Source organism: Callorhinus ursinus, unplaced genomic scaffold (assembly GCF_003265705.2).
Source record: "Callorhinus ursinus isolate GAN/ISIS: 27379988/994484 unplaced genomic scaffold, GSC_fseal_2.0 scaffold103, whole genome shotgun sequence".
Classification (NCBI taxonomy): domain Eukaryota; kingdom Metazoa; phylum Chordata; class Mammalia; order Carnivora; family Otariidae; genus Callorhinus; species Callorhinus ursinus.
This window is the reverse complement of record NW_027397165.1, coordinates 986692-1007386: the sequence shown is the minus strand read 5'-3', so window position 1 is coordinate 1007386 and position 20695 is coordinate 986692. Positions and strand designations below refer to the sequence as shown.

Sequence of the window (20695 nt, the reverse complement as noted above, 5' to 3'; positions counted from 1 at the left end):
ATAAAAAATCTGGGCAGGGCTATCAGGATCAGGCGACACTCTGCAGGAGGGACAGGCACTGCAAAATTAGTCTAGACATGTCACTAAACAAACAAAACAACAGCAACAACAGTGCTTGGGGAGAGTTGCTGCAATATATGATTGAAACTGTCCAGTGCTCACAAAAATTATAAGACTTCCAAAAAAAATTAATAATGTGTGGTTCATACACAGAAAAAAAAGCACTCAATAGCAACTGTCTCTGAGGGAGTATGCATGTAGGTCATAGTAAATAAGGATTTTTAATACCTACAATAGATACATTCAGAGAGCTAAAGGAAACCATATTTTAAAAATTGAAGTATGATAACAGTGGCCCATCAAATTGAGACTAGCAATAGAGAGATAGAAATTACAAAAAGAAACCAAATAGATATTCTGGAATTGAAAAATACAATTATTGAAATGAAAAATTAACTTGAAGGAAGAGGCTCAATAGTAGATTTGAGCTGAGAGAAGAAAAAGATCAAGGAACTTGAAGGTAGATCAATAGAGATTATCCAATCTGAAGAACAGAATGTAAAAAAGAAGAATAAAAATGAAGAGACTAAGAGACCTATCAGGACATCAGACATACCAACATATGCACAATAGGTGCCCCAAGAGAGAGGGATGGTTAGAAAAACTATGTGAAGAACTAAGAATTGAAAACTTCCCAAATTTGGTGAAAAACATAAATTTACACATCCAAGATCAAAAACTCCCAAGTGTCAACTCAAAGATCCACACTTACTGTTAAAAGACAAAGACAGTCTTGAAAGAAGCAAGAGAAAAACAATTTATCACATACAAGGAATCAAAAGAAGATTAATAATAATCAAAAGGTAGAAGCACCCTGTTTCCACTGATGGATGCATTGATAAACAAAATGTGGTATATACATAAAATGGAATACTATTCAGCCTTAAAAAGGAAGGAAATTCTGACACAGGCTACAACACGGCTGAACCTTGAAGACATTATACTTAAGTGAACTAGCCAGTCACAAAACAATATGGTGTGATTTAATTTATATGAGATACCTAGAGTAGTCAGATTCAGAGATAGAAAGTAAAATGGTGATTTCCAGGGGGCTGGGGTTGGGGGAATAGGGAGTATTTAGTGGGCATGAGTTTCAAGTTGGGAAGAACAAAAAGTTCTGCACATGGATGGTGGTGATGGTATAAATGTACTTAATGTACTTAATACCACTGTAAATGTACAGTGAAAAATTATTAATGTGGTAAATATATATATTTTACCACAAAAGAAAAAAAAGTACATAAGGGATACCTTTTTTCTCTTCCCCTTCCAAAAGGACAGAGTAAGGACATGGACAAACCCTCTCCCCAGGAAAATTGCACCTTATCTGGACAAACCCTCTCCCCAGCAAAATTGCACCTTATCTGGTGAAAATCATTTTTTTTGATCATTTAACCCTTAGGTATATATAGCCAAGAAGATGAGGTTTCCTTCTCCCAGCTTTCGTTCTTGGGTCATGGTTTCCCCCCGGGGAGGAAAACATTGCCATTTCTCATCAACTCCTGCCCTGTGTCCAGGTAGGCATGGTAAAGAGGATCACCCACCAACCCCCCCACTCAGGGCAGAAGCTCTAATCTAGGGACAGCATGCCAAGAATACTTGGGGCCCTAATCATTCCCACCCCAGTGCATATGTAGGAAGGAATTTCCACACTGGGAGGATCAAGCCAAAAAGATTAGGGGCTGCCAACCACCCCACCCTTTTTCAGTGCACACTTACAGAGCAGGGGTGTCACTTGTCACTCTGGGAAAAGCAGCCTCAGCATGGTGTAATGAGCAGTTCTTTTCAGGGAGAAAGTAGGCCATAAGAACAAGGAGCTCTACACCTGCCTGAAGGGACTGTCTTTATTTGGAGCAGAGTATGGAGAATTCCATGCCTAAGAGCATGTCAAGAACAACAGGTATCTTGATGATGGGCAATTAATAGGAGGCTGGTAGCTCCATGATACATGCAGAACACCAGGGCATCCAGAAGTTTTATAGAGAAAACCAGGGAAAGAAACAGCCAAGAAAAACCCTCCTAGGATCACAGTCAACTCTGGAGATCGGGAAGGGTGTATGCAAGCACTAGATGGCACCCACTCCGGAGCAACCAGAACAGGACACAGGACAGACTTAAAAGCATTCCCCAAACCACCCAGAGGCCATCAATACAGGGCAGATGCCTCACTGACACAGGAATTGAAATACCACCTCTGATCAAGCATCAACTGAACAATAAGCTTCTCTGACCCAGAGGCAACTCCTAGCAAGCCAGGTTTAGCACAAAAATAAAACTCATCATTGCTGGACTAGAAGATTGTGAATACCCAAAGTTAGCCTTCTTAGCAATGATCAGAGAAGGAGCCTCCAAACTAATATTCCCTCATTGAATATAGGGCAAAAAATGTGTAAACTTCCTGAACTATGATAGCAGCCTTACTCTACATTTATATTCAGTGGTAAAAGGTAAAAATCTAACTGGCTAAGAAGGCTTAAGCATAATCTTTGACCAATTAGTGGCTTATGCAGACCCAGGAGGGAACATCTAGGTTGCCAAGCTAAAAGAAAAACAAGTAGAGACATCAGAGGCTGCATCCTACATATTTTAGAAATAGAACTCACATAATTAGTGCAGCCAAGTCACTAAATAAACAAGAGAACAACCAAGCAAACATCAACCAGCTCTAGGCTGGAGGGTGGGGTCGGTATCCAGTGTTGTTACAGTATATTATCTAAAATATCCAGTTTTCAACAAAAACTTCCAAGACACTCTAAAAAATATGCAGGTGTGACCCACTCAAAGTAAATAAAACAGGCTTTTAATGAAGCCTAGATAGTAGACTTAGCAGGCAAAGACTTAAAAGCAGTTATTTTTAAAATGTTCAAAGGGCCAAGTGAAACCATGCATAAAGAATTAAAAGAAAACATGATGACAGGGTCTCCTCAAATAGAGAATATAAATAAAGAATAAGTCTTAAAAAACCCAAGTGGACTATGCTGGAGTTGAAAAGTACAGTAAACCAAAATGAAACGTTGACTAGAGATCAACAGTAGACTTGAACTGGCAGAAGAAAGAAGCAACAAACTTGAAGACAGATTAATACAGACTATGTGGCCTGAAGAGCAAAAAGATAAAAGAATAAAGAAAACTGAACGCACTCAGAAAAGTGCGTGACACCATTAAGTGCACCAACATTCATGTAATGGGAGTACCAGCCGGAAGTGGGGAATTAAAAAATTTGAAAAAAAATGGCTGAAAACTTCCCAAATTTGACAGAAAACACATTATTTCATACATCTAAGATGAGCTCAGAGAACCACACTAGACATACCGTAGTCAAAATGGTGAAAGACAAAGACAAAAAGAGGATCTTGAATACTATAAGGAAAAAATGACTAATCACATGCAAGGGAACCACAAAGATTGGCTTCTTATTAGAAACAATGGAGACCAGAAAGCAGTGGGACAACATAATTCAACGTGCTTCAATATAAAATTCTCAGCTGCCAACTTTATATCCAATAATACTATGTTTCAAACATGAAAGCCAAATAAAGACATTCAAAGGTAAACTGAGAGAATATGTTGCTAGCAGACTTCCCTTATAGGAAATACTAAAGGAAGTTTTACAGGCTGAAAGCAAGTAATAACAGATAGTAATTCAAATTCATATGGAAAAACACCACCAGTAAAGGTAATTAATATAGGTAAATGCAAAAAACAGAATAATTGCATAGTTAATTGCATAGATGCAAAATATAATTGCATCAAACAATATGTATATAATTGTATTGTTGAGCCTATATCATATAGAAATATATTTGACAAATCAGCAAAAGAGAAAATGTATGGGAACAAAGATGTATTAGAGTAAGAGAATGACACCAGATGGTAAATCCACAAGTAGAGAACCAGAAATAATTAGGTTAATACAACAAAAACTATAAATATGTACTTGTTCTCCTCTCTAATCTTTTAAAAGAAATAAGATTATATAAGGTAATGATTGTGACAAAGTATTCTTGGGTTTCTGCAGATGTAACATGTATAGCAATAATACCACAAAAATGAGGGGAGGGAATAGAGCTACATAAGAATAAAGTTTTGATATGACACTAGAATGAAGTTAGAATATATCTGAAGCAGATACTGTTAAGATGTATATTATAAGTCCTAGAGAAAATAACTCAAAAATGTAATTTAAGGGGCACCTGGGTGGCTTAGTCAGTTAAGCATCTGCCTTTGGCTCAGGTCATGATCCCAGGATCCTGGGAGCGAGCCCCACATGGGGCTCCCTGCTCAGGGAGGGAGTCTGCTTCTCCCTCTTCTCTGCCCCTCCCCCCATTCAGGCTGACTCTTTCGCACACTCTCTCTCTCTCTCAAATAAATAAATAAAATCTTTAAAAATATGTAATTTAAAAATTATTAAAGGAATTAAAATGTTATACTAGAAAATACCCACTTAAAAGAAAGAAGACAATAAGGAAAGAATAGTGGATCAAATAACACATGAGACACATAGAAAGCAAAATGGTAGGTGCAAATCAATAATAACATTAAACTTGAGGGAATTAAAAATCGAATCAAAAGGCAGAGATTGTCAGATTAGGTAAGAAAACAAAATCCAGCAATATGCTATCCACAGGAAACAAGGGTTAGAATCAAAGATACAAATAGATGGAAAGTAAAAAGATGGGAAAATATATACATAAAAACAACAACCATAAGATTGCTGGAGTGACTATAATAATACCAAACAAAATAAATATTAAGACAATAAAATGTTATTCAACTATAAAAAGGAATTAACTACTAATTCATGCTACAGCATGGATGAACGACCCAAAAACATTAGGCTAAGTGAAAGGCACCAGTCACAAAAGGACATACATCATGCAGTTCTATTTATATGAAATGTTCAGAATAGGCAAATCCAAAGATTTGTATTTGCCAGGGTCTTAAGAGAGGGGCAAATACAGAGTGAATGGATACAAGGTTTCTTTTGGGAGTGAGTTAAATGTCCTAGAATTAGATAGTAGTGATGGTTATACAACCCTGAGAATATACTAAAAAAAAACTGAATTGTACCCATTTAATACACAAAATGTGTAGTATGTTAATTTTATCTCAACCTATAAAATAGAAAGGAAAGGAAAATAAATAGATTGCCAGATAACCAAAGATTAAGAGAATTTATTGCTGCCACTTGCATTATAGGAAGTATTAAATGATGTCCTTCAATGTGAGACCTGAAACCATAAAAATCCTAGAAGAGAGCACAGGCATCAGACATAACAACTTTTTTCTAGATATGTCTCCTGAGGCAAGAGAAACAAAAGCAAAAATAAACTATTGGGACTACATAAAAATAAAAAGCTGCTGTAGAGCAAAGGAAGCTATTAACAAAACTAAAAGGAAGTCTGCCAAATAGGAGATGATATTTACAAATGACATATCTGATTAAGGGTTAGTATCCCAAGTATATAAAGAACTTACACAACTCAACACCCAAAAAACAAATAATCTAGTTAAGAATGGGCAGAAGAAATGTATAGACATTCTCCAAAGAAGACATCCAGATGGCCAACAGATACATGAAAAGATGCTCAACATCACTCATCATCAGGGAAATGCAAATCAAAACTACAATAAACTACAATGAGATATCACCTCACACCTGTCAGAATGGCTAAAATCAAAAATGCAAGAAACAACAGGTGTTGGTGAGGATGTGGAGAAAAAGGAATACTCATGCACTGTTGGTGGGAAGGCAAACTGGTGTGGCCACTATGGAAGACACTATGGACGGTCCTCAAAAAATTAAAAATAGAACTACCATATGATCCAATAATCATACTACTAGGTATTTACCTGAAGAATACAAAACACTAATTCAAAGTGATATATGCACCACAATGATTATTGCAGCATTATTTATGATAGCCAGATTATGGAAGTAGCCCAAGTGTCCATCAATAGATGAATGGATAAAGGTATGGTATTTATATACAATAGAATATTATTTAATCAGAAAAAATAAAGAAATCGTGCCATCTGCAACGTCCTGGATGGAGCTTAGAGAATATAATGCTAAATAAGTCAGTCAGAGAAAGACCAATACCATATGATTTCACTCATATACGGAATTTAAGAAACAAAACAAAAAGAAACAAACTCCAAACAGGCTCTTAACTATAGGGAACAGATGGTTACCAGAAGGGGGAGGTTGGTGAAGGGATGGGTGAAAGAGGATTAATAGTACACTTATCTTGATGAGCAGTGAGTAGTAAATAGAATTGTTAAATCACTATATTGTACACTTATCCCTTAAATTGCAACTAATTTAACACTATATTAGCTATGCTGGAATTAGAATTAAAAAAACTACATAAACATGTAAAACAGAAAAAAAATTAAATGATGTCCTTTGGACTGAAAGGCAATGACACCAAATGGATAAGTAATAACCACCTGTAAAGGTGATTGCATAGGCAAATATAAAAAGTTGTATAAATATACTTTTTCTCACTTATTCACTTAACTGGTTTTTTAAAGATTTTATGTTCTTAGACTTGTAACCAAAAGCACAATTCATAGAAGGAAAAATTAATAAATTGGGCCTCCTTAGAACTAAAAACTTTTGCCAATTGAGCTCTTTTCTTCCCTCCTTCACCGTCCATCCCCCGCTCAGCCCAGGTCCCCCACTCCTCCCCAGCAGACCCTCCTGCCGGGACTTGGTGCCTGGCACCAGGCGCCCTTGTGGCTGTAGGGCACAGAGTTGGCTGGCACCTGGGGGAGGGGAGTGGGGTGACAGGGCCGGGCCTGGGAAGCCACGTGGTGCTAACAAAGGGAGCGGCTGCAGCCCAGGTGGTCAAGCCTGCAGCAAGCAGGGTAGAGCCAATTGTGCAGAGCTCTGCAGCGAGCAGCCCAGAGAGAAGCAATGAAGTCCTGGAGCCCAGCTGAAAATGAACTGGTTTCCTTGAGTGGGCCCAAGCCCTGGCGCCAAGCCTCTGTCCCAGCCCTAAGGTCTTCCTCATCCACGAACGCTTTGATCCCAGGCTGGATGTGTGCCCCTACTCCTGGGCTAAGGAGAACCTTCTTTGCAGGAAGAAAACGTTTGCTTCTTTGCACGTGAGCTGAGCTACAGGCACTGACCTTGGTCCTGGAAACATCAAGATGATTTTTGATCATCCTGAGATAAATGAACGTTGGCCTCCAGGCCCAATAAAGTAAACATTCCTCCCATGGAGAGCAGTGCTGGTTCCTGAGGACTTGAGGGGCCTGCAGCCCCAGGGGGCTTAGCCAAAAACCAGTTTTGTTTTCCTGCTCAGAACAGAGTGGCTGCCTTGAATGCCTCTTTCATTATGATTCACACCAACCTGAAGAGAAAGTTCAGTTGCTGTGTGCTGGCCTTTCTCCTATTTGCAGTCATCTGTGTGTGGCAGGAGAAGAAGAAATGGAGTTACTGTGATTCCCTTAAATTGCAAACCAAAGAATTCCAGATGTTGAGAAATTTGGAGAAATGGTCTATGACTTCACGCAGCACCCAGAATCCCCACAGGGGCAGCCATGTCCTCAACAGGCCCCGGGGCCCGGCAAAGGCCAAGCCAGAGGCTTCCTTCCAGGTGTGGAACAAGGACAGCTCTTCCAAAAACCTTATCACCAGGCTGCCCAAAATCTGGAGGAATTATCTGAACATGAAGAAATATAAAGTGTCTTACAAGGGGCTAGCGCCGGGGGTCAAGTTCAGTGCAGAGGCCCTGCACTGCCACCTCTGGGACCCTGTGAACATATCCATAGTAGAGGCCGTAGATTTTCCCTTCAACATTTCCAAATGGGAGGGTTTCCTGCCCAAGGAGAACATTAGGACCAAGGCTGGGCTATGGGGCAGGTGTCCTATTTTCTCATCAGCAGAATCTCTGAAGTCCTCCCAGTTGGGCCAAGAAATAGATGATCATGATGCAGTCCCGAGGTTTAATGGGGCACCCACAACCAATTTCCAGCAAAATGTGGGCACAAAAACTACCTTTCACCTGATGGACTCTCAGTTGGTCACCTCGTCAGGGCACTTCCTCAAGACAGCTTGTACAGTGAGGGATTCCTAATTGTGTGGGACCCATCTGTTTGCCACTCAGATATCCCAAAGTATTTGAGAATAGCTGCATCCTGATCAGCCCTTTTACATCCTCAAGCCTAAGATGCCTTGGGAGCTGTGGGACATCATTCAGGAAGTCTCCACAGAAGAGATTCAGCCAAATCCCCCATCCTCTGGGATGCTTGGCATCATCATCATCATCATCATCATCATGATGCTGTGTGACCAGGTGGACGTTTACCAGTTCCTCCCATCCAAGTGCAAGACCAATGTGTGCTACTACTACCAGAAGTTCTTTGACAGTGCCTGCATGGTGAGTGCCTACTACCCACTCCTCTTTGAGAAGAATCTGGTGAAGCACCTCAACCAGGGCACAGACAAGAACATTTACCTGCTTGGCAAAACTACACTGCCTGGCTTCCAGAGAATTCACTGCTGAGCATGGGCTCCCTGCTCAGGTCCCCTTGCCCTTCTCCACCAAGCCTGGGCAGACCACATTCCTGAATAATCACAGCTTGCACTGTGGGCTTTCTGTCAGCAAGAGTCCCAGGCTTGAGGAGCCCAAAAGCAAGCAGCCAAGTCCAGCCTGCCCTGTAGCTGCAGAGGTATGTGAGCCCAAATCCTCCAGCCACACATGTACACACACACCTAGCTTTCTTTCCACAGGTAAATGCAAGCTCCACCTTTCCCACCAGGGCTGTCAAAGCTGGGCTGTTTTCCCCCATTGGAATGTTATTCCCACAAATGAGCACTCTCTGTTGCTTGAAATCTGCACCTGGACACTGATTTCATGTGTTAAATTCTCCCAAATTATTGTGCCTGGGTATAGGGTGGCTCTGGGGGGCCAGTAAGTGGTACAGGACATAGGAAACATGCTCAATTCCTCCAGAACAAAGTTGCCCCCAAAGTCCATGCCCCTGGGAGAGGTGGTATTCTGTCTGGCTGGCTGGTTTGGTGGATCCTTAGCCTGGGTGCTTATGAGCAGAGGGTCTTGATGAACCCATAGCCATCTCCATATGGAGATGAGAGGCACAGAAGTGTACCATCCTCCAGTTCCTCATAGTTCAGTGGGAGAGAGACAGGGAGGATACAGTGTGTTCATTCAATGGGGTTGGAGGAGGGAGGTGTTGTGGAGAGGCCAGCACACTTGCTGTGTCTGTGGCTGTAGAGGGCTTCACAGGGCTGGGGCTGTGGAGGAAATTTTAGAGGAAGAGAAGAAACTGTCAAGCAGATATTTGAGTCATTTGAATTGTGTTTTCCTTTCTGCTGTTGTTGCCCGTATTTACTCTCTAAGGTCTGCCTGAACTTAAAGGCTCAAATTATTTTTTGAGGAAACCCCTAGCCCTGTCTGAGGTAGCAAGTACAGCCCCATGGCACACACTAGGCAAGCCAGATGCCAAAAACTGGATTTGTCCAGGCTCACCCTGGCCAGACCCTACCCTGCAGCCAAGTGTGCCCACCGTGTCCACTGCTTCCCTGTTGATGCCCACCCTACCCCCTCCTGACTGCCAGTCTTGCTTTTCCCTTTAAAAGTAGTGGTTTTCCCCTCTCTCAAATTGCTTTTAAGCATTTTCTACTTTAAGAGTATCCTGACCTGACAATTTCTTTTGACCTTCATGGGCCTTTTGTGGAATGTCTCTCAGGGAGTGGGGATGTGGTTCCCTAGAATTTAGTCACTCTCAGAAGTCAGAGCCTTAGAGATCATAACTGATTCTCACGGCGTTTATCAGACTGCCGTGCCCTCCACCTCTCCAGCAAGGGAGCAACGTCAGAGTCTCCAGACAGAGGTCTTGCCACCATGGTCTGCAAACATGCTTACAGGTAGTTTTGCTACCCCCTCCCCCAGTGGAGAAGTACGTTGGAGTAGTCCGGCCCTCGGTGTGGAGAAGGTAAAGGACTCATATAGGGTCAGAAAGTAATGCTGTAGAGCCAGGGCTCCTAGACCCAGGATTCTAGACTCCTGGCGCCATGTGCTCAAGGGCCTCTTAAGCATGAGCTCCAGACCAGCCATTTGGGAGCTGCAGTGCTCACTTGCTGCCCTAAACCCTTGGCTTATATAAGCAGTAGAAGGAGCCCTGAAGGGAGAAGCCCTGGGTTTTCAAATTGATGATCCCCTATTTACTAGCTATGCCACCATGGGCGAATTCTCCTGAGACTGTTTCCTCATCTGTAAAATGGGGGTGATGAGCCTACATCAGGACTGTTGTGAGGGTCACATGAAATATCTGTCCTGGTTCTGTACTTGGCACATAGCAGGTGCTCAGTACATTATGGTTTTCTTCCTTCCTTCCTTCATTAAGGACCTGCTCTGTGCTTACACCTGGGGAGGACCTTGCTTTGAGGGAGGCCAGAGGGGGTCCTGTCCTCAGAGAATTAACTATCCTATTGGGAGACAATAACTACCCTGCCTGTCACACCCAGTAAACCATCCAAGGCAGTGGAAGGTGCAGAATATGCCCCTCCTCCTCCTCCTCATCCCTCCTTGCAACTCAGGCCTGATTCTGCTTGGGAATGGGTGGAGCACTTGGGCCACTTACTGCTATGTGGAGGGAGTCTTTTCCACCTCTTTGGGCCCATGAATTCCCAGCTTGCTTATTTATTTTTTTTTTTTTTAGATAATCTCTACACCCAATGTAGGGCTTGAACTCACAACCCCAAGATCAAGAGTCATACGCTCTACTGACTGAGCTAGCCAGGCACCCATCTGGGTTGGTTCATGTTCTGATGGACGCACTCATTGCAATCTTTGAATCACAAACACTGAGTGAGAGGAAGGTGACATTACATCAACAGGAGATAGGTGTTGGTGTAGACACTGAGACTACGCTGGGTAGATGCTAGCTCTTAATCGTTATTATTAATATAAGGGATCAGATTAAGTGTGATTCTTGGTCTACAGAATTTTTAATTGTGTTTTTTTCTACATGGAAACGAGTAAAATGCAAATAAGATAGGGGTATTGTTGGTCTGGTGACATGTTTAATATTTGTGACAGATAACGTAAAAATGATGACTGAGTGCTACAGGAAAGTCCCTATCCATAAGGGGTTCTGTCTTCATCAGTAGCCATCTAGTCATCCTGTATCATGAGGTCCCACAATCCTTCCACCAATCACATAAGCTATTCACATTGGTTTGGAGACCTCAATCTCAGAAGCTTCTGAAACATGCCTAATCTAATTCTGAATTACCCAAAGATTATGTAAAATTTTAAAATAAATGTGTTTAAAAAAAAAAAAACTTTTGCCAACTGGAAGAAAGCCCATGTGAATAGGATGAAAAGACAAAGTACAGGCTGGAAGAGAATGTTTGCAAACCACATATTCAGTAAAGGACTAGTATCTACAGTATATAAAGAGTTCTTAAAACTCAACAGTAAAAAAAAAAAAATCCAATTAAAAAATCGGCAAAATACATGAATAAACATTTCCCTAAAGAGGATATACAATAGCAAAAAAATACATGAAAAGATGCTCAATATCATTAGCCATTAGGGAAATGCAAATTAAAACCACAATGAGATATTACACAGCTATCAGAATGGCTAATATAAGAAATAGTGCTGGGGTGCCTGGGTGGCTCAGTCAGTTAAGCATCTGACTCTTGATTTCAGCTCAGGTCATGATCTTAGGGTCGTGAGATCAAGCCCCGAGATGGGCTCTGTACTGAGGGTGGAGCCTGCTTAAGATTCCCTCTCCCTCTCCCTCTGCCCCTCCCCTCCCCTGCATGCCTACACATGCTCACTCTCTCAAAAAATAAAAAGAAATAGTGATAATACCACATGCTGGGGGGATGTGGAGAAACTGGATCATTCATACAGTGGTGTTGGAAATGTAAAATGGTACAGCCACTTTGGAAAATAATTTTGTCAGTTTCTTAAAAAGTAACTATACAACCCAGAAATTACACTCTTGGGCATTTACCCCAGAGAAATGAAATTTTATGTCCCTGCAGAAACCTGAACACTAATGTTTATAGCATCTTTATTCTTAATACTCCAAAATTAGAAACAACCCTGATTTCTTTTTTTTATTTTTTAAATAGATGAATTGTTCATCTATTGTATATACATACCATGGAATTCTACTGACCAGTAAAAAGCAACAAACTCTTGATAACACACAATAACTTGGATGAATCTTAAGGACATTATGCTAAATTTAAAAAGTCAATCCCAAAAGATTACATACTGTGTGATTCCATTTATATAACATTGTTAAAATGACAAAATTATGGAAATGGAGAACAGATTAGTGATTTCCAGAGGTTAGGAACATGGAGTGGGGGAAGAAGGTGGGTATGGTTATAAAAGGCAATATGAGGGATCCTTGTGGTGATGGAACTGTTATATCTTGATTGGGTCAGTGTCAGTATCCTGGCTGTGATGTATTACATTTTGCAAGATGGTACCTTTGAGAGAACTAGGTAAAGTGTTCAAGGTATCCTTCTGTTTTAGTCCTTAAAATTGCATGTGAATCTACAACAATATCAAACTTAAAAGTTGAATTAAAAACTATGCTAAGGAGGGGCGCCTGGGTGGCTCAGTCCGTTACGTGTCTGCCTTCGGCTCAGGTCATGATCTTAAGGTCCTGGGATCAAGCCCGGCATCGGGTTCCCTGCTCAGCAAGGAGTGTGCTTCTCCCTCTCCCTCTGCCTGTCTCCCCAGCTTGTGCTTTCTCTCTCTCTCTCTCTCTTTGGAAAAAAAAACAAAAAAAAAACTATGCTAAGGAAAGAAGCCAGTCACAAAAGACCACAAAATTCCATTTGTATGAAATGTTCAGCAAGGCAAATCCATGGAGATAGAAAGGAGATTAGTAGCTGCCTTCGGGGTGGAAATGAGGAGTGACTGCACATGAGCATGGGGGATATTTTGGGAGCAATGAAAATACTCTAAAACTCAATTGTCATGATAGTTGTACAACTCTGTAAATTTACGAAACATCATTAAATTCTGCACTTACAGTGGATGGACTTTATGGTATGTAAATTATACCTCAACCGAACTTTTTAAAGGTATGTTTCTGTATATGTAAAATTTTTGCAAAATAAAAAATTTATTTTAAAAAATGATTAGTGTTAAAAAAGATTAAGACTTGAGGCACTCTCTCACCAAAAAAGGGAAGATATAAAAAGGAGATCAATAATTGTGAGAGCTTGTGTATCCCAAAATACATAAAATTAAAAGACAAATGACAGACTTGGGAAATATTTGCAAGTCAGGACAGTTTGTCAATAGTCTCAAACTATAATGGCTTTCTAATTACAAGTATACCTCAGAGATGTGTGTTCGGTTCCAGACCACTGTGATAAAGTGAATATCAAAGTGAAGCAAGTCAAATGAAGTTTTTTGTTTCCTAGTGCATATAAAAGTTGTTTACACTATATTGTAGCCTGTTAAGTATACAATAACATTATGTCTAAAAAAACAATATATATACCTTAATTAAAACATACTTTAGTGCTACAAAATGCTTACCATCATCTGAGCTTTCAGCAAATTGGTCTTTTTGCTGGTGAAGGGTCTTGCCTCAGTGTTGATGGCTGCTGACTGATAGGGGTGGTGGTTGCTGAAGGCTGAGATGGCTGTAGCAATTTCTTAAAATAAGACAGCAGTGAAGTTTGCCATTGACTTACTTTCACAAAGAGCGGGTGACTCCTTTGCTACATCCAGCTTCTACATCAGCACTTGCTGCTTCACCTTACACCTTTGTGTTATGGAGACTACTTCTTTCCTTAAACCTCATGAACCAGCCTCTGCTAGCTTCAAACTCTTCTTCTGAAGCTTCCTCACCTCTCTGGGCCTTCACACAATTGAAGAGAGTTAGGGCCTTGCTCTGGCTTAGGCTTTGGCTTAAGGGAATGCTGTGGTTGGTTTGATCCTCTAACCAGACCACTAAAACTTCCTCCACATCAGTAATAAGGCTGTTTCTCTTTCTTACCATTCATATGTTCACTGGGATAGTGAATAATTCCTTTAAGAACCTTTTCTTTGCATTTATAACTTGGTTAACTGGCAGAAGAGGCCTGGTTTTCAGCCTATCTTGGCTTTTGACATATCTTTCTCACTAAGCTTCATCATTTTTAGCTTTTGATTTAAAGTGAGAGATATGTGACTATCCCTTTCACTTGAACATTTTCAGGCTATTGTAGGGTTAACTGGCCTAATTTCAATACTTTTGTGTCTCAGGGAATAGGGAGGCCTGGGGAGAGGGAGAGAGACTAGGGAACAGCCAGTCGATGGAGCAGTCAGAACACATGCATACATTTATCAATTAAGTTCATAGTCATATATGGATGTGGTTTGTCATGCCCCCAAAACAATGACAATAGCAACATCAAAGATCATTCATCACAGAACACCATAACAAATATAATAAAGATGAAAACATTGGAAATATTGTAAGAAATACCAAAATGTGATACAGAGACACTAAGTGAACAAATGCTGTTGGGAAAATGGTGCTGATAGACTTGCTTGATGCAGGGTTGTCACAAACCTTCAATTTGTAAAAAGTGCAATATCTGCAAAGCACAATAAAACAAGATATGCCTGTACTAGCACCCCAAAACAAAAATGGGTAAATGATACTCTCTTCAGATTCATTTGTTTACAATGAGCAAAACCCATCTCTGCCTACCAAGTAGGCTCATGGTCATCCAAGAAAGGTACACACAGGGAATAGTGCTAGAAAGGCAGAAATGGAGACTGCCTACTCTTTCGTGGGCCTGTGTCACTCTTTCTGTTTCATCACTCTCGGGATCTTTTAGCTCAAGTTCTTGAGATTCTGGCAAGCCATGGATTGATGTGACTTAGATTAGCTGTCTATTCTGTGTCCAAATAGCCGTCACTATCATAAAGATAAAGCTTTAGATTATCTGAGAAGGAGCTATAAGTAGGACAAGAAAATTAATTGATATGTTTATGATAGACATAGACCAGTCATAGAAGTATATAAGTGTTTGTAAAAAATATGCAACCTTCGGGTGCCTGGGTAGTTCATTCGGTTAAGCGTCTGCCTTCGGCTCAGGTCATGATCCCAGGGTCCTGGGATTAAGCCCCAAGTTGGGCTCCCTGCTCAGCGGAGAGCCTGTTTCTCTCTCTCCCACTGCTGCTCCCCCTGCTTGTGCTCTCTCTCTCTCTCCCTCTCAAATAAATAAATAAAATCTTTTAAAAATATGCAGCCTCATCAATAGCAATCAAAGAGATATTTAAATAGCAAGAGACTTTTTTTGCCCATCAAATCATCAAACATTAATGATAACAATAAATGCTTATACACTGCTAGAAGATAGGACAAACTGGTATGGAAAACAGTTTTGCAAAATGTTTTGAGGACCTTTAAAATGGACATAACTTTGGCACGATAATTCCAAATCTAAGAATCTATCCTAAGAGAATGAATAATCAGAGATACAGATGAGATATATGTATGTGATCTTTGTAGTATTATTTATACTATTATATATAATATATATTTATAATAAAAGAAAAACTGTTAACAGTATAAGTTTCCACTGTTACAGGAATGTTTAAGTAAACTGGTATACTCACATCATGAATATGCAGTCATTAAAAATCATGTTTTTGGTTAAAAATGTCCATACTACCCAAAGCAATCTAAACATTCAATGCAATCCCTATCAAAATACCAACATTTGCCACAAAACTAGAAGAAATAATACTAAAATTTGTGTGGAACCGCAAAAGACCCTGAATAACCAAAGCAATCTTGTGAAAAAGCTGGAGGTGTGATAATTCCAGATTTCAGGATATACTACAAAGCTGTAGTAATCAAAACAGTATGGTACTGGCACAAAAATAAACACAAAGATCAGAGGAATGGAATAGAGACCCCAGAGATAAACCCACACTTACATGGTCAATTCATCTGTAACAAAGGAGGCAAGAATATACAATGGGGAAAAGATAGCCTCTTCAATAAATGGTGCTGGGAAAACTGGACCACTTTCTAACACCATACACAAAAACAAATTCAAAATGGATTAAAGACCTAAATGTGAGACGTGGAACCATAAAAATCCTAGAAGAGAGCATAGACACTAATTTCCTTGACATTGGCCTGGCAACATTTTTCTAGATTTGTCTCCTAAGGCAAGAGAAACAAAACCAAAAATAAACTGTTGGCACTATACCAAAACAAAAAGATTTTGCACAGTGAAAAAAAATCAACAAAACAAAAAGACAACCTACTGAATGGGAGAAGATATTTGCAAATGATGTATCTGATAAGGGGTTAATATCCAAAATATATAAAGAACTTCTACAACTCAACACCAAAAAGCAATCCGATTAAAAAATGGACAGAGGGCCTAAATAGACATTTTTCCAAAGACATCCAGATGGCTAACAGACACATGAAAAATGCTCAACATGACTCATCAGGGATATATACAAATCAAAATCATAGTGAGATATCACCTGTCAGAATAGCCAAAATCAAAAGTACAGGAAATAACAGGTGTTGGCGAGGATGTGAAGAAAAAGGAACCCTGGTGCCCTGTAGATGGGAAGTAAATTGGTACAGCCACTGTGGAAAACAGTATGGAGGTTTCTCGAAAAGTTAAAAATAGAAATGCCATATGATCCAATAATTCCGCTACTGGGTATGTACCCAAACAAAGCAAAAATGCCAATTCAGAAAGATATGTGCGCCCCTGTGTTTATTACAGCATTATTTACAATAGCAAAGATACGGAAGGAACCTAACTGTGCATCAATAGAGGGATGGATAAGAATGATGTGTGTGTGTGTGTGTGTGTGTGTGTGTGTGTGTGTGTGTGTGTGTGAAATGGAATTTTATACAGCCATACGAAAAGATGAGATTGTGTCATTGAGACAACATGAATGGACCTAGAGGGTATTATGCTAAGTGAAATAAGTCAGACTGAAAGACAAATACCATATGATTTCACTTATATGTGGAATCTAAAAAATCAAATGAATAAGCAAACAAAAAGCAGAATCAGACCTATAAATACAGAGAACAATGTGATGGTTGCCAGAGGAGAGGGGGTGGGGGCTGGGCAAAATGGGTGAAGGGGAGTGGCAGATACAGGCTTCCAATTATGGAATGAATAAGCCATGGGAATAAAAGGCACAGCATAGGGAATATAGTCAATGATATTTTAATAGCTTTGTATGGTGATAGATGGTAGCTACACTTGTGAACAGAGCATAATATATAAACTTGGGGCGCCTGGGTGGCTCAGTCAGTTAAGCATCTGCCTTCCGCTCAGGTCATGATCTCCAGGTCCTGGGATGGAGCCCCTCATCGGGCTTCCTGTTCAGGCGGGAGTCTGCTCCTCTCTCCCTCTCTCTCTCTCTCCCCCCCCCCAGCCCCTCCCCACTGCTTGTTCCCTCTCTCTCAAATAAAATCTTAATATATATATATAAACTTGTTAAATCACTAAGTTGTACACCTGAAACTAATGTAACATCATGTGTCAGCTATACTCAAATGAAAAAAAGATTTTTAAAGTTTTTATTTATTTGACAGAGAGAAAGCGTGTGCGTGCACGTGCACAAGCAGGGGGAGGGGCAGAGGGAGATGGAGAAGCAGGCTCCTGGCTGAGCAGAGAGCCCAATGCTGGCTCCATCCCAGGACCCTGGGATCATGGCCTGAGCTGAAGGCAGACGCTTAACCAACTGAGCCACCCAGGTGGCTTTCATCAAATGAAAAAAAAATTTTTTAAAGAAAATGAAAGATAAATGTTTTTGAAAAGTAATTAATGAGTGAAGAGTTCTCATAATGTTGAGTGAAAAAAGCAAGATACAGTATTCTATATATTGAAATAGAGAAAATTGAGATGCTAGGAAGAAGGAAGCCAAAATCATAATCTTAACAATGGTAATAACTGAATGGTAAAAGTACAAATTATTTCAGTTTTTATCTCTCATTTTCTTTATACTTTTTTGTTGCTTTTTTCATATTTTCTGAATGATAATGAACTTTTGAAATCAGAATAAAATCATGAATATTATTTAAAATTAAAAGAAGTAGAGTAAAACGGGAGACTACCATATATTAAGACATATTTAAAACCTAAGTCAGTATGGTACTGGCATGAGAAATAAAAATAGAATAAGTAGGGTAGAAACAGATCCTTGTATATATGAGAATTTAATATATGATATGGGGCCTTCACCAAATAGTAAAGGAAGAATTAGACCATAATTGGCTCAGTTACAAATGGTAACCAGTAGTGCTGCTATGGTAGGCACTATCTATGCTGCTAAGTGCTTTTATGTGCATTTTCTCCCTTACTTATTACAACCTTTTGAGATGTAGGTAGTATTACCCCCATATTAGAGATGAGAGAGGGAACTAAAGCCCATAGAAGCTGAAGCATTTGCCCAGAATCACACAGAAAAGAAGTAGTAGAACCAAGTATGTCAGACTTCAAGTCTGTAGTATTCTTTGCTACTGTGTTCTATGTATATAAAGTTTATGGCAAGGAGTCTAGAATACAAGAGGCATTTAGTAAATGTTATTCCTATGAGTAACTTACAGTTTGCTGCATATATTGTAATATATAATGTTTGTACATAGTATATATAATAACGTAAATACTACTAATAGTAATCAAGCTGTCTTGTCATTGAGATTGAGGAACTTCTGCGGGGAATTAGTAATCCTGTAGTTTTTCCAGAATAAATCCCAAATGGAATCATATAATTTAACAAATAACACATGATGAACATCACCAAATATTGGTTGGTTTAATAATTACTATTTCCTGCTGTCTCATTCACTCTCTTTGGACACTGTTCTCTTTTTTTTTTTTTTTAAGATTTTATTTATTTATTTGACAGAGAGAGACACAGCGAGAGAGGGAACACAAGCAGGGGGAGCGGGAGAGGGAGAAGCAGGCTTCCCGCGGAGCAGGGAGCCCGATGCGGGGCTTGATCCCAGGACCCTGGGACCATGACCTGAGCTGAAGGCAGCCGCTTAACGACTGAGCCACCCAGGCACCCTTGTCCTCTCTTATAATTCATTCAAGGCTGGCTGATTAGCAGTGTTGGCCAAAAGATGGAGCTAGCGTTTCCTTTTGAATATCCTGCCACAGACTCATTTGTTTAGCAAACATTGTTTGAGCATCCATTCTGCCATGCATCATACGAGGGTTAGAGAAACGTGAAAAATTGCAAATTAATATTAACAAGTATAAACCAAACTGACCAAAAATCTCACATCCCTAGGAAATTAAATACTCTTTTCTCTGTGAGGCCTTCTCTGATTCTCCCAGGTGAATTTAGTCACTCTTTCCTAAGAACACCCAAAACAACCTGTTCAACTTATAAAGTCACATCCTTCTCAATGTATTAGTCTTTTGGTGAGCTTGCCTGTCTCCCACACTTGACTTCTTTCGGAGCTCCTTTAGGTCAGTTTTTCTTTCATAGTAGTCAGGATGTGACTAGTACAATTTGGCTTTGGAGGATTTTTGTTGAGATTTTTTGGTTTGGGTTGTCTTTTGTTTTGTTTTGTTTTGTTTTCCATGACCTGGTTGATGCATTCAGTCAGTCCCCTAATAAATCTTTACTGATACCTACTCTATGCCATGTACTATGCTAGATAGTTTATAATAAATATGAATAAGAAACAAGACAATAGACAGGGCCAGACAGACAAGGTCCTAGATCTCATGGGAACTCATGTGGCCACTTGAAAGGAATATGTTTTCTTTGTACAAAATCAGTCAAGCATTTGAATGTTATTTGTTGTATTGTTCAAATCTTCTGTGATTTTAAATGTGTTTTAGGCATATTTTACGTGTCAAAGCTTAATGGTAGTATGCTTAAAAGTCTCCCACTATAATTGCATTTCTGTTCATTTTCTTCTATTTTTGCTTCACATTTTGCCAACAAAATAAGATGGAAAGATTAAAAATAAAAGAATGGGAAAAATTAAATCAAGGAAATATAAATCAAAGAAAGAAAATAAAATAGTCCCCAAGGCAAAAAAACATTGAGGACAAAGGAGAATATTTTATATTGATAGAAGATATAAGCTCCGAATTGTGCACTATATAATATAGCATCAAAAAGTATAAAATAGGGGCGCCTGGGTGGCTCAGTTGGTTAAGCATCTGCCTCTGGCTTAGGTCATGATCCCAGGGTCCTGGGATCGAGCCCTGCGTTGGGCTCCTGCTCAGCATGGAGCCTGCTTCTCCCTCTCCCTCTGCTCCTCCTCCACCTTGTGCTCTCTCTCTCATAAATGAATAAAATCTTTTTTAAAAAGTATAAAATAGATTATAAGGTATGAATAAATTTTCCAAGGGAGAATGTGTGGACAGGGAAGAGGGTGGAAATTGTTCTTTCTGTGTGGTCCAGGAACATACCTCCTGGAAAGCCCAGTCATTTAGAACTTAGTTTGTAAAGAAGCAACAGGGCTTGTCGGCATGTCCTGCAGTCCCCAAAACACCCTGGAGTTCAGGGAAATGACAGTCGAGCTTGAAAAAAGAGTAATGGCAGTAGCGCTGTCTGTGCCTTTGTGATCGTTCTGGGTAAGGAAAAAGCAGGTTAGAAATTCAAAGCCA

At 39.9% G+C, this 20695-nt stretch overlaps 1 protein-coding gene and 1 pseudogene across 3 annotated transcripts in view; both read left to right on the top strand.

Moving 5' to 3' along the window:
* The window catches only part of FAM120C (family with sequence similarity 120 member C), a 104227-nt gene that overhangs the window by 64777 nt on the left and 18755 nt on the right, over positions 1–20695 (top strand). The window lies entirely within an intron of this gene.
* LOC112808775 (beta-galactoside alpha-2,6-sialyltransferase 1 pseudogene) lies at positions 7407–8576 on the top strand (annotated as a pseudogene).